At 46.8% G+C, this 11,097-nt stretch overlaps 1 protein-coding gene across 3 annotated transcripts in view; it reads right to left on the reverse strand.

The window, feature by feature from the left end:
- Nucleotides 1–252, reverse strand: part of slc9a1a (solute carrier family 9 member A1a) — a 26,401-nt gene extending 26,149 nt beyond the window's left edge. Inside the window, exon 1 of one of the 3 annotated variants that reach the window (XM_019869151.1) lies at nucleotides 17–252. The gene's annotated coding sequence lies outside the window, so the exon portion shown is untranslated. The remainder of the gene's footprint in view (nucleotides 1–16) is intronic. The other 2 variants (XM_019869150.1, XM_019869152.1) reach the window with 2 other exon arrangements.
- Nucleotides 253–11,097: the final 10,845 nt, after the last annotated feature.

Consider the following 11,097-nt stretch of genomic DNA (forward strand, 5'->3'; position numbering starts at 1 on the left):
GGAGGAGGAGGAGGACCTTGGCGGGGGTCAATTCAGGGACTGGGAAGCCGCTATGGCAACCGCCTCAGAGGGGCGTAGTCGGTCTCTTCTTTCACGGCTTGCAGAGCCAGGTCTGCGCTCTTCGCGCGGTTGTGTTCTGCCTCGCTCAACCTTCAGCCTTTTCGCGGAGGTTTGGTGGATGCGAGGGAACGGGGAGCACGATAGCCGTGAAACAGCGACCCCGACCGGCAGGGAGGTTTCGGTCGTCGGCCTGTATGACAAACGCCACCCCGTGACCATCAAGTGTTGCTTTTGATCAACCGAGCGTATAAAGCACTTTCATTTCCTCCAGTCCGCTTGAAAGAGGCGTAGTCGCATTTTTCGCAGTTTAAAAATGTTTCCAGATGTGTCACTGCGTTATCCCGAGTTGTCAGTGGACACCAAGAATCAAGCAGTGCATTATACTTCCACAAAGCAATTTCTTGTCCAGCCGAAATTAGCTCGTCTTGAGGGGCCAATGTGTTCCAGTGGGAACCAGGTAGTCCCCGAGGACCACGTGAGTAGCATGTTCCAAAAATAGCTTACAAGTGATGGGACATTGAGATTTTCTCGAAATGTTGTATAAGCGATCATTTGACAAAGTAAACACAGGCAGAGGTTTATAGAAATAAGGTCTTGCTATTGAAATGGGTCTCTTTTCTATTGTGAGAAATCATTCACATGATCGGTGTCATCACATAAATGAATCTCATTAATTGTCGAGAATAACGTCAACGGTCATTTTAGCAAATTTGTTTCAGAAGTGTGCATCAAAGTGGTAGCCCTTCACATGAACCCGAATATGTCACAACTCTCACTTTCAAAATGATTGGTGACTCCTGCCACTCCACTGTATGTAAAGTATGTGGCGCATGGAACAAGCAATCAAGTGTGTGCCGCTTATCAGAAGCTAGCGCTAATTTGTGCATCCAACAAAACTCAATGGAGCGCTGCTTATTGTTCGACTTTGACCTGACAGCAGTGGTGCCACACCTTTGAGGTATGTGGACGTTTCTGCATGAAAGGGTTTCAGACGGTGTAGTCCGGCCATCTCTTGAAAGTGACTCTCGATCTTCATCCACCCTCTCTGATCATGTCATGGAAGTAGAAACTCAGTGTGAGGACATTTATGATGAACATAAATTTGCATTGCTGTTATGGAAGGACACGGACAAAGTTAAATAGAACATTTCTCAATGGATTTGTTGGGTATACCTCTGAATGTAATGAAATCAAGGTGTGAATGTGGCAAATTTATGAGCGACAATGCTATTTTCCAGTGGATTTTTCCGCTCATGACTTGGCGGGCGAGGTTGGTCAAAGCCCTGACATTTTGTAGCAAAAGTCAGATGACGCAAAAGCAATGTCACGACAAAGCCAAAAGTTGCACATCTTGTAAGACTTTTTATGAAGACACCTGGGAGTGGGAACCATCTTAAATGATGAAAAAAAACTATGTTACACAATGTCGCTTTAGACACTTACTCAACGGCCAGTAAGAGTGCTCTCTTCACCTGTACAGCTCACCGCCACTAAATTCTAAACACTTCTCGAGTCTCGAAGGCATATTTGGTCTATAGAAGGCAGAGATTCCCAATCTTGTACGGAGGTTTAGTGTAGTCATTGACATTGTTTTTGTGCGCAAAAGAGTAGCCTCTCGTCAATAACACATTTAGAACTTCCCAGAAAGCAATGGCGATATTGCCATTCAAAAGGCTTCTCGAAAGTTCTCGAAGGATTACTGAAGTATGCAACCAAAGCACAGTCCACTCAGTTTTCTCCTTGCACAGAGGGACTTTCTCGTGATTCATACTTTATGTTAGTCATCAAGTTTTTCAATTTCATATTGGATACAGACAAATAAAATCCCCTTCAATCTCATTTCATTTAACCTTGGCTCGAGCAAATCTTTTCATTCTCAGTGATGCGAATAATTTCTAAGCACTCAAATGACCTAAACGCCGACATCGGTATTCACGAAGGCTGCTACGGGAATGTGGGTGCATATGTTGAGGGAATTCATTTCTATCAGGCCGGACAAGAGCAGAAGGCTGACTCGAGGCTGCAGAAACATAGCTTTACTTTTGAGCAGACTTCTGACTGCTTGTTTAGGCGTTTAGGACTGGCCTCTCAAGACTGCAACTGGACTTATGACTAAACGTGACTCAGCACTGTATATCAAAGGTGGTTTGTCAAATTAATAGGATCTGAAAAAGAACTCTCAAATGTAGCCAGTGAAGGGATGCCAGAGTAGGAGCGATGCCCTTCCTCTTACGAGTACCAGTCAAGAGGCGAGCCGCAGCATTGAACCAACTGGAGACGCTTCATGGAGGATTGGCTGACTCCAAAGTCAAGTGCGTTACAGTCATTCAGCCGACATGTGACCATTTGTTATGCAAGTGTTGTTGAGAAAGGAGAGGCTTGACTTGAGCCAGCTGCCTAGGATGAAAGAAGCCGGATTTGACGACGGCACCAATTTGCCGGTCCAATTTCAAATCACTGTCCGGTTTAAGACTGTTGGCTTGAGCTCAGGGGTCAGAGGGCCCAAGTCCGCAGGATGCGATGGACAAGGGCCACTGACACCAAACACCGTCACTTCGTTTTCAATGCTGGTCAGTCAACTTTGGAGGCGGTGATCGTATTTCTCCACCGCTCCTTATTGTGTTACAGTCTTTATTGCGCCATGTTGTGCTTTGTAGTGTCGTTAGTGTTCAAGGGTTCGCTCTTTTATCCGTCACTACCAAAGTGAATTACACATCAAAGGAGCCTCATGGACCAGGAAATAAGAGAATTACAAAGGCAAAGAGGAAGTGGGTGATGAGATCCACGAAACAGGAAATGGATTACATAAACCAAATTAGGTTTACCAAGTATTTGCTTTTGCAGCATGTCGTCAAATGCATAATGGCGAACAGGAACGGGGCCACAGAAGTGTGAATGGTTTGGAGCGGTTCAGAAAATGGATGGATGGCTAGTTCTATAGCCCAGGCTAGGTTTAAAAAAAAAACGGTGAGGTGACTGCCAAACAAATCATGCAAGTGATGTAACAACATAGACGGTATATTTCACACAGTTTTAGACGGTAGTTAACTTTTCTTTTTATCTGTTTGATGTGGCAGTTATGTAAAAAATATTGAAATTCCTTTTTTTCTTTTGAACAATCAAACAGTCGTTCACGCCTTTGTAATATCTCTGCTGGATTACTGTCATGCACTTGACTTTGGAGTTAGCCAATCCTCCACCAAGCATCTCCAGTTGGTCCACAATGCCGCTGGTACTGGTACTCGTAAGACGGAGCACGTCACTCCTACTCTGGCATCCCTTTACTGGCACCCTATATATACATTTGAGAGTTCTTTTGAAGAGCCTCTGCCTTTTTATGTGGCGATTGAGTTAGTTAAAATCTAACTTTAAAAGTGAAAGAACTCTCGATAGGAAATGTGCACAAATGCCACCATGCAGATGCAACGATAACTAGCATGCAGTCAAACGCATTATGAAAATGACCAGAAAAAGGTGAGTCATTTGACTTTAGTTCAGCCTTTGACAGTATTTTAATGCAGTAATTAACCTGGAATGATGTTTGAAATTGTTAAAATGTTCCTTTAAAAATGAGAGGACAACCCTACAACAAGAAAGGCTCCATATTCATGCATAATAATATAACATAAGCTTATAAGTGCAAGATTAAAAAAAAAAAGTCACTAAATACCGTATAAGAAAGTATCGGAAACTCCATGTTGTGACTGTGAGTGGGTTTGGCTCTTTTGCATTTCAACAGGTATGGTGCACACACGTCTTTGCTTCATTCATCCTTCCTTGTGGTCTCATCTTTTATTCGAAAGAGCGAAAGAAGCTTGCGCCATTGACGAACGTGATGAAATCCCAGCGTTGATGGGAAACGAAGTCGTTTTGCACCAATCGTGAAAAACAAGTCAGGAAGTTCACCCAAACGGCTCCCCAACTGTCGCGCGTCAAAATGGAGTCATGAAAAGCACGACTGCCTTCATCTTATCTTTGACATTTCATCTGCTATCTTCTGATGAAAAAATAAACACAGAAGTCACGTAACTTCGAGTGTCTGGCGTTTGTCTTCTCATCCAATCGCGGAGTCCCCTTTGTGTGACTGTTTGGAAGAGCGAACCGTTGCATATGCACGCAGTTACCAGCAGGGGGAGCCGTCATACGAGAAACAAGAAGCCGGTGACTGTCCTGCCGGATGGAAGTTCTCAACAAACACGTGAAACGGATGTTCAACCTGTTTAATTATCCTTTTGGAGCTCCATTTTGAGACAAAATTACAACAACTACATGGTAAACAGTATTGGGACAATTCTGGTGGCTATATTGGGCTTTATTTTGACCTCTTCTCTGTTGAATGGAAAGTTTGGGACGCAGTGAAACTACGGGAGCCGACGGCGCCGAAACAGCACTTTGCGGACACCTGGCATGGACGTGGGAAGCCGGGAATTTGCGTCACCGGCCGGGCTGCGTGATGCCCAGGGCCGTCCAGGAAATACTGTACACTGGCCCTTCGCGAAAATTAACATGTTTTCCAGAAATTCCCAAACGCCGCCCCCGCCTGGTGGTGTTACAAAATAGTGACTTTGTGCTGTTGTGGCTCAAACATCTTCAGGGTAAAAATGAGTTTCAGGTGGAAGCCACAAGTCCTCAGTTGCCGTTGTCTCCTTTGGCCACGCACTGTTTAAATCATAACAATAAAATGTTAAAATAGGCCCTTCTGGAAACTAGACTTCAGGCTTCCCTCTGAGATGTTTCATCTCTCTGTGTTCCATGTGGTCGACCAGAACTCTTACTTCATTGCCATGAAAGGTGCGCTCACTCAGCACTTCTTGTAGGTCACATCTGGCATGACCCAAAATGAGAGATGAAGGCATGGGGAGAGAGGGAAAACCACTTTGAACATCAAAGTAGGCCATGAAAAGTGCTCGGAGGTATGCCGACACTGGATGCACACTTGACATTTGATTCAGGGCGGATTGAGCAACCCGAGGCGAGTTGTGTTCCGCGACTAAATAAAAAACTGACATTTCACGCACTGACTTCAGCATCAAAAACAATTCCTGTTGACACAGACCTGTACAAACGTAATATCCATGCCAGGCCACTGCTTGGCGATGTTACTGAGTGGTTTTTGTGGTTTTGAGCGGTATTGAGTGTTTGCGGCACACCTACTACATAATCCAATAACTTTTTTAAGCATTTAAAAAAGTTCCACTGTAAGAACCACAAACGAAAGTTTTTTGTGGGTTTAGGCTGAAAGAAGCATCGGTGAAAATGGACCACAAAATGATAAAGTTGCTCCTCAAATGATTTCAGTGATTTGCAAAACTGCTCATCAAAGTAAAACAACAAAACAAAACAAAGCCACAATTTCAAGCTTTGAATTGTGTAGATTACCGTTTTTAGCCTGTTCATTTTAAAGTGAGCTGCAATGTTTTGTTTTCTTCCCTACTTGGTGTTTTACCGGTGATCTTGTGCAAGAGTTATGACCAACATGCAAGGCTGAGACAAACAGCATTGGTCAAGGCCGTTGAGATATGCGAAGCTGTGTAAGGACAAGTCGACCGGCCCGGGGACCGGAAATGATGGACCTCAAGCTGACAAAATGGAGCACATCGATTCCCTTTCTCTCCGTCATGCACTAAAATGGAGTTTGATTCAGCATGCGACGACACTCGCGGCGCCGAAGGACGCTCCCCCGTGTCATGACTCAACCCTTTGCTCTCGCAATCTCCCAACGAGAACTCAAATCTGCTTGTCAAGCCTGCAGGGTGATTTGTGTTTTTGTTTGGCCATTAGGAGGGCAATTGCCAAGACTGGGGCTGTGCCCGAATCAGCGGTGACTCGAATTGAGCTGCAAATTGGCCATTTAAAAAAAAAAAGGGAGGTGGGGGCTGACCCCCTCTTGTGTGACCTAACATCAAGTGGCATTTCTCGCCAAGCTGATTTGGAACGGCATGGCGGCAGTCACAATTTACGGCAGCCACATGATCACGCTGCAGAGTGGCCTCCCCACGGGGATTTATTTGATCTTTCCCAAAATGAGGCGCCGCCTGATTGAGCAGAAAAGTTGTCATTTCCATCACGTTTGAGATTTTCTCCCACTCGGCTCGATGGGTTTCTCAAGCGTCGACGGCGCCGGCTCCTCGGCCAACGTTGTTTACATTGGAGCGCTGCTAAATATACCGTCACGCCCCGTCACTGTCTTTAATCGGCCTCGGTTTTTCGTCTTATGTGTGAGAGCCCGCGTGATGAATCCGTTCCGGAGTTTGTTGCCAGCGGGGTGAAAACCAGGAGGGAACCTCTGTGATTACCGCTCTCATAACGTGAGAGACTTGTCGGAGAGGATGAAGCCACAAAACGGCAATTTTCAGCACAGGAAATGATAAAAAACATGCAGGCTTCTATTTCGGGGGACTGACGAGATCTCTCGGGGCACAGCTCAAACTGCCGAGGAAAGCTTGCCGCTGCACTCCGTAAGGAATTTGTCAGATCAGCCCGCTTTGTGAATTGCGCAGTCCACGAGATGGGCAAAAGTATTGGGACACGTGGCCACTTTAACGACGGCACGGCAAGATCCTGTCGATAGAGCATTGTCATTACATTCTGATCTTTGCTTTAGTCTTAGTCTTGAATTGGTTTTGACTCCTCCGTCTTAGTCTCGACCCAGCTTGGCCCAAATCTTGACTGCTTCTCAATCACCTCAAAGTTTTGGTGTTGACTTGGTCTCAACCTTCCTCGGTTTTACTCTGAAAAGCCTCAAGCCTTTTAATTCTTGGTCTAGACTGTATCCTGGCTACTTGAAAGTCTTGGCCTTCCGGAATGACGACCTCCCTCCAAAGCGTTTTCATCTCCGGTCCGTGCCAGGCTTCTATCATCTGTTTGGTGTGTTTGCCTCCACCGCCCTGCAGCCTCACAGAGAATGTCAAGAGAATGCATGGATAGCGTGAGTCAGCCTGGACGATGAGAGACTCGGACAGTTATTTTTTTCAGCATCGAGACACGCACAAGCGCTGGATTTTAAATATTGCATTCGAGCGGTGGAGTCCCCTTCTCGTAGCCTCCCTGGGCCTTTTAGCTGAGCTCTCATCCAACTCCCTCACTGAAGAGCCTCAGTTGACCTCCAAACTTGATCATCTATTCGACGTTCCCATGAATGTTGCTGGTGTCAACGTAACCCATTTAGTTGGCGTTGAAGTAGAGGCTGACCGCATACTTGCTTCCCTGGACAAATCCCAAAACCACAAATGGCTCTCTGGAGAGGAGTAGGGAATTAAGTCTTTGAGGTTTCAAGGTCTGGATGTCTCAAACTGGATTTACATGACTGCGTCACCATTCTTTTTGTGTAATTCTGGTTGTTCAAACGTACTTCTCGGAGGGAAAAGAACACCTCGAGATACGAATCTAAGTTGCTATTTATGACCCCTTTTCCACCAAAATTGCGGGCCAAGGCCAGGGCCAGTGCTGTGCTTAGTTGGCGCTTATAAGTTCTTACGAAGAACGTGTTTGGTTTTCCACCGGCAAAGAGCCAAGCGGGAGGGACGTCATGACATCATCTTAAAGCGTCCCAACGTCACTGCTTCCCTCGACATTCACCCAAGAGCAACGAATAATAATAATCATAATCATAATCATAATCATGGCGGCCCGGTGGGCAACTGGTTAGCACGTCCGCCTCACAGTGCAGAGGTGCAGGGTTCGATTCCGGCTACGGCCTTCCTGTGTGGAGTTTGCACGTTCTCCCCGGGCCTGCGTGGGTTTCCTCTGGGTATTCTGGTTTCCTCCCACATTCCAAAAACATGCATGGACGGCTGATTGAACACTCGAAGGAAAAAGAAAGAATGGCAGCTCACCTGGGCGCTGGCCCGAAACTAGCCCGAGCACCAGCCCGGTGGAAAAGGGCCATATGAGGGCCCGAGAACCAGGCGGTGTGAAGGAATGTCAATTATTCTTCCGAAGGGTAAATCAGCTTTTTGGGGGGGCCCCGACATCCCTGAAAACGCAACTATTTTGGCGGTTCTGAACATAACAAATAAACACCGGAGCTCCCGTTGTGAAGCTTGCAAAAATTAGCCCCTGACACCAGTTTCAGCAACTAACCCGATATTGGATGAACATTTCCAGCAAAACACAACTTGCGCCTGAAACTGAAGAGGAAGTGAAGCATTTTGGACGCATTACAGAGCTGGTACGAAGGATCTCATACAAAAGAGCCCCACTCGACAGCAACTTTGCCATGCAAGTTCTTTGCATATGCGCTTGCTGTTACGATTATCATTGCAACAAGAGAAAACCTCACAAATCAAAGACCAGACCTTAATTGGTACACTGTCCTGCGGGGATTGCTGGCCATCGATCACGGTGCTCTCAGAGGCCTTCCCCACAAAGTAAACAGTTTAGATCAGGCCTCGGCCGGCGACCTGGGACCTTTACGGCCTCCAAACAATGCCAAATGGAGCTTGACCTCCATCCCCGCCTCCGGCCTCAGACCTCCCACCTCCACGCAGGTCACGTCCTCGCTATGGTCACTGTCTTCTGAACAAATATCTTGAACAAATGTTTAGACTGTATATTGCAATCATCATCTTTTCAATATTTCAAGGCTTTTTATCCAACTTTTCTCTTCGGTCAGAAGTGAGATGATAGCGTTTGCATGATTTCTTTCTTTCTTGATTTCAGTATTCAGCCCCCAAAACCTCTTTCACTTAGCGACATGAAATTTTGGTGGGGACCTCTATTATGGATAAACCCACCAAAAAGTCTCAACAAGCCAGGCCTGAAAACACCAAGTCGTCCGGTTTGGTTTTTACGGATCTTTTTGGTCATTTTCAGGCGTCAAATCAAAATTGAACATCTGGACATTTTGATAGCAAGTTTGAAGTAGTGAAATTAGGACACTCAAATTTCTGTCATTGTAGCTGGGCAGAATGCCCCCCCCCCTTCCCCCCAAGAATCCATGTCTAAAGACAAACAGCCAGTTGGCCATTTTGGCTCAGAGCTCCCATTTGAGAATTCAGGAAAAAAAAAAACAACAACAACAAAAAAACATCCTCGAGATGTTGTCTGATTGCAACCAAATTTGAGCAAATTCTATGAGACGGATGGCCGCAAGCACACCCCTCTTAAAAAGAGACAAGGCTAAAAGATTCAAGCAGGTGACTCACAAGGCGTTGCTTAGCGTCGCCATATCACCGATGACACATTATCTGTGGCCCAAAAATCTGTTTGGCCCGTTGTTATTCTTGACCGCGACTTTTATCAGCTGACCTCTCCGCACGGGCTCCAGGGAGCCAGCGCTAAAAACAACGAAGGCGCAATGAACAGGAAACGGAGGGCCTCTTCTCAGTGAGTGACCCAAAGCAAAACACACACGCACTAGGCTTTATTTACCGACCTGGAACCTTAATCCTCCACTTGTTAACAATGCAAGTGGAATTTTACAGTGAGTGCTGGCAGGGCCAAGCAAACGCCTCTAAAAGCAAAGGAGAACCCTCTCGAGGGTCGCGGGGCGTGCCGGAGCCGATCCCGGCAGTGGGCGCGGAAAACCCTGAATCGGGTGTCAACCAATCATGGGGCGGATATAGACAAGCAAACATTCGCACTCATGCTCACACGTAGGGCCAATTTGGAGTGTTCCATTTACCTGCCATGCATGTTTTGGGAATGTGGGAGGAAACCGGAGAAAAGCCACGCAGCTACAGACAGCCTACAAGCTCCACAAGGAAGGCCGGAGCCGGAATCGAACCCCGCATCTCTGCGCTGTGAGGCGGACGTGCTAACCGGTTTTCCACCGTGTCTCCCCTTGCCAAAATTCAATCTGTTTGTTCGCAACAGAAGAATGTGCAGCGTCTTATTGATGCGTCGCACTCAACTTCCACTCTCACGAAATTTCGTGTTGACGCAATGAAAAAGAGGAATTTTATGTCGAAATAGAACTTGACTCAGAGTTCAACTCTTACTTCACTTCCTCATATGTAAAGTTGCAAGAGTCATGTGTTTGTTTGTTTTTTTTTTGTTTGTTTTACTAACTCGGTGCTCATCCATGTTGTTGATTAAATCTGTTGGTGAATGAGTGGAAAGTAGTCAGTTGCATTGCGAAAAGTTGACCACAACCCGCCATCGATAACAACATGGAGTGGCCGAGAGCTGAGGTCACGACTCTGGAAAGTTCGCTCACCCAACGGGCTTTCTCTGGCTCTTGAACACCCACCCAGGCGCCGCGGCCAGCAGCTGCGTCAGCGGGATCCGCCATCAAACACAACACGAGAAAGAGGGAGGAGGGCTGCCGAGGGCTTGAAGGAAGGGAGATAAGAGCGCCAGGAGTGGACAGGAAGTCCCCGCACCGGTTGGTGCCACCCGTGGCTGTCGACTTCAACACCCGACGCTCACGTCTCCCGCAATTGTCCTGCTCAAGCCGGGACTTTTGCCATCTTTAGTCAGAAGTTGGCCAGCAAATACTCTGCCTTTGGAGCTCGGGTTGGAGGGGAAAAGAGTCAGGAGGTGTGGAGTTTAACACCTGATACTCGCTTCTCCGCCACCTCCTCAGCTTTTACGCTGCTCGCGAAAGCCAGGCCTTGTTTGGCCTCTCATTGACCTAATAGCCTATACTTAGCCAAAAGGAAACTGCAGGCAGCTCAAGAAAAAAAAAAAAAAAAAAAGAGAGACAGCTGCACTTCAGTGAAGAACCTGGAGCGGAAAATTCAAGAATTTACAAGGACGGGGGTCTGCCGTGATGACTTCTAGACTGAAGACTGCGGGCGGCCAGAAAACGAGGCGCTGCAGCTCAGTGGAGTCTAATGATGCGAGTTCCGGAGCTCAGGCGCGACAAAGCTTACATTAGGACGGGTCTTTGTTTTGGTTATGCCTGCCCGTGTATTCTCAAATGTGACGCACGAGGACTGCACTCAACTCGGTCCGAGAAATAAGCCCTCATTAGCAACCGTTAGCCATATTGCCAACCGAGCAGATTTGTCACAACGGTAGAGCTGCGTCTCCGAAGCGATCACAGCGCGCTCGGCATCATGTCATTACGGATCATTTTGAAGCCACGCATTT

The sequence above is a fragment of the Hippocampus comes genome, unplaced genomic scaffold (genome assembly GCF_001891065.2).
Source record: "Hippocampus comes isolate QL1 unplaced genomic scaffold, H_comes_QL1_v1.1 scaffold67, whole genome shotgun sequence".
In the NCBI taxonomy this organism is placed as follows: domain Eukaryota; kingdom Metazoa; phylum Chordata; class Actinopteri; order Syngnathiformes; family Syngnathidae; genus Hippocampus; species Hippocampus comes.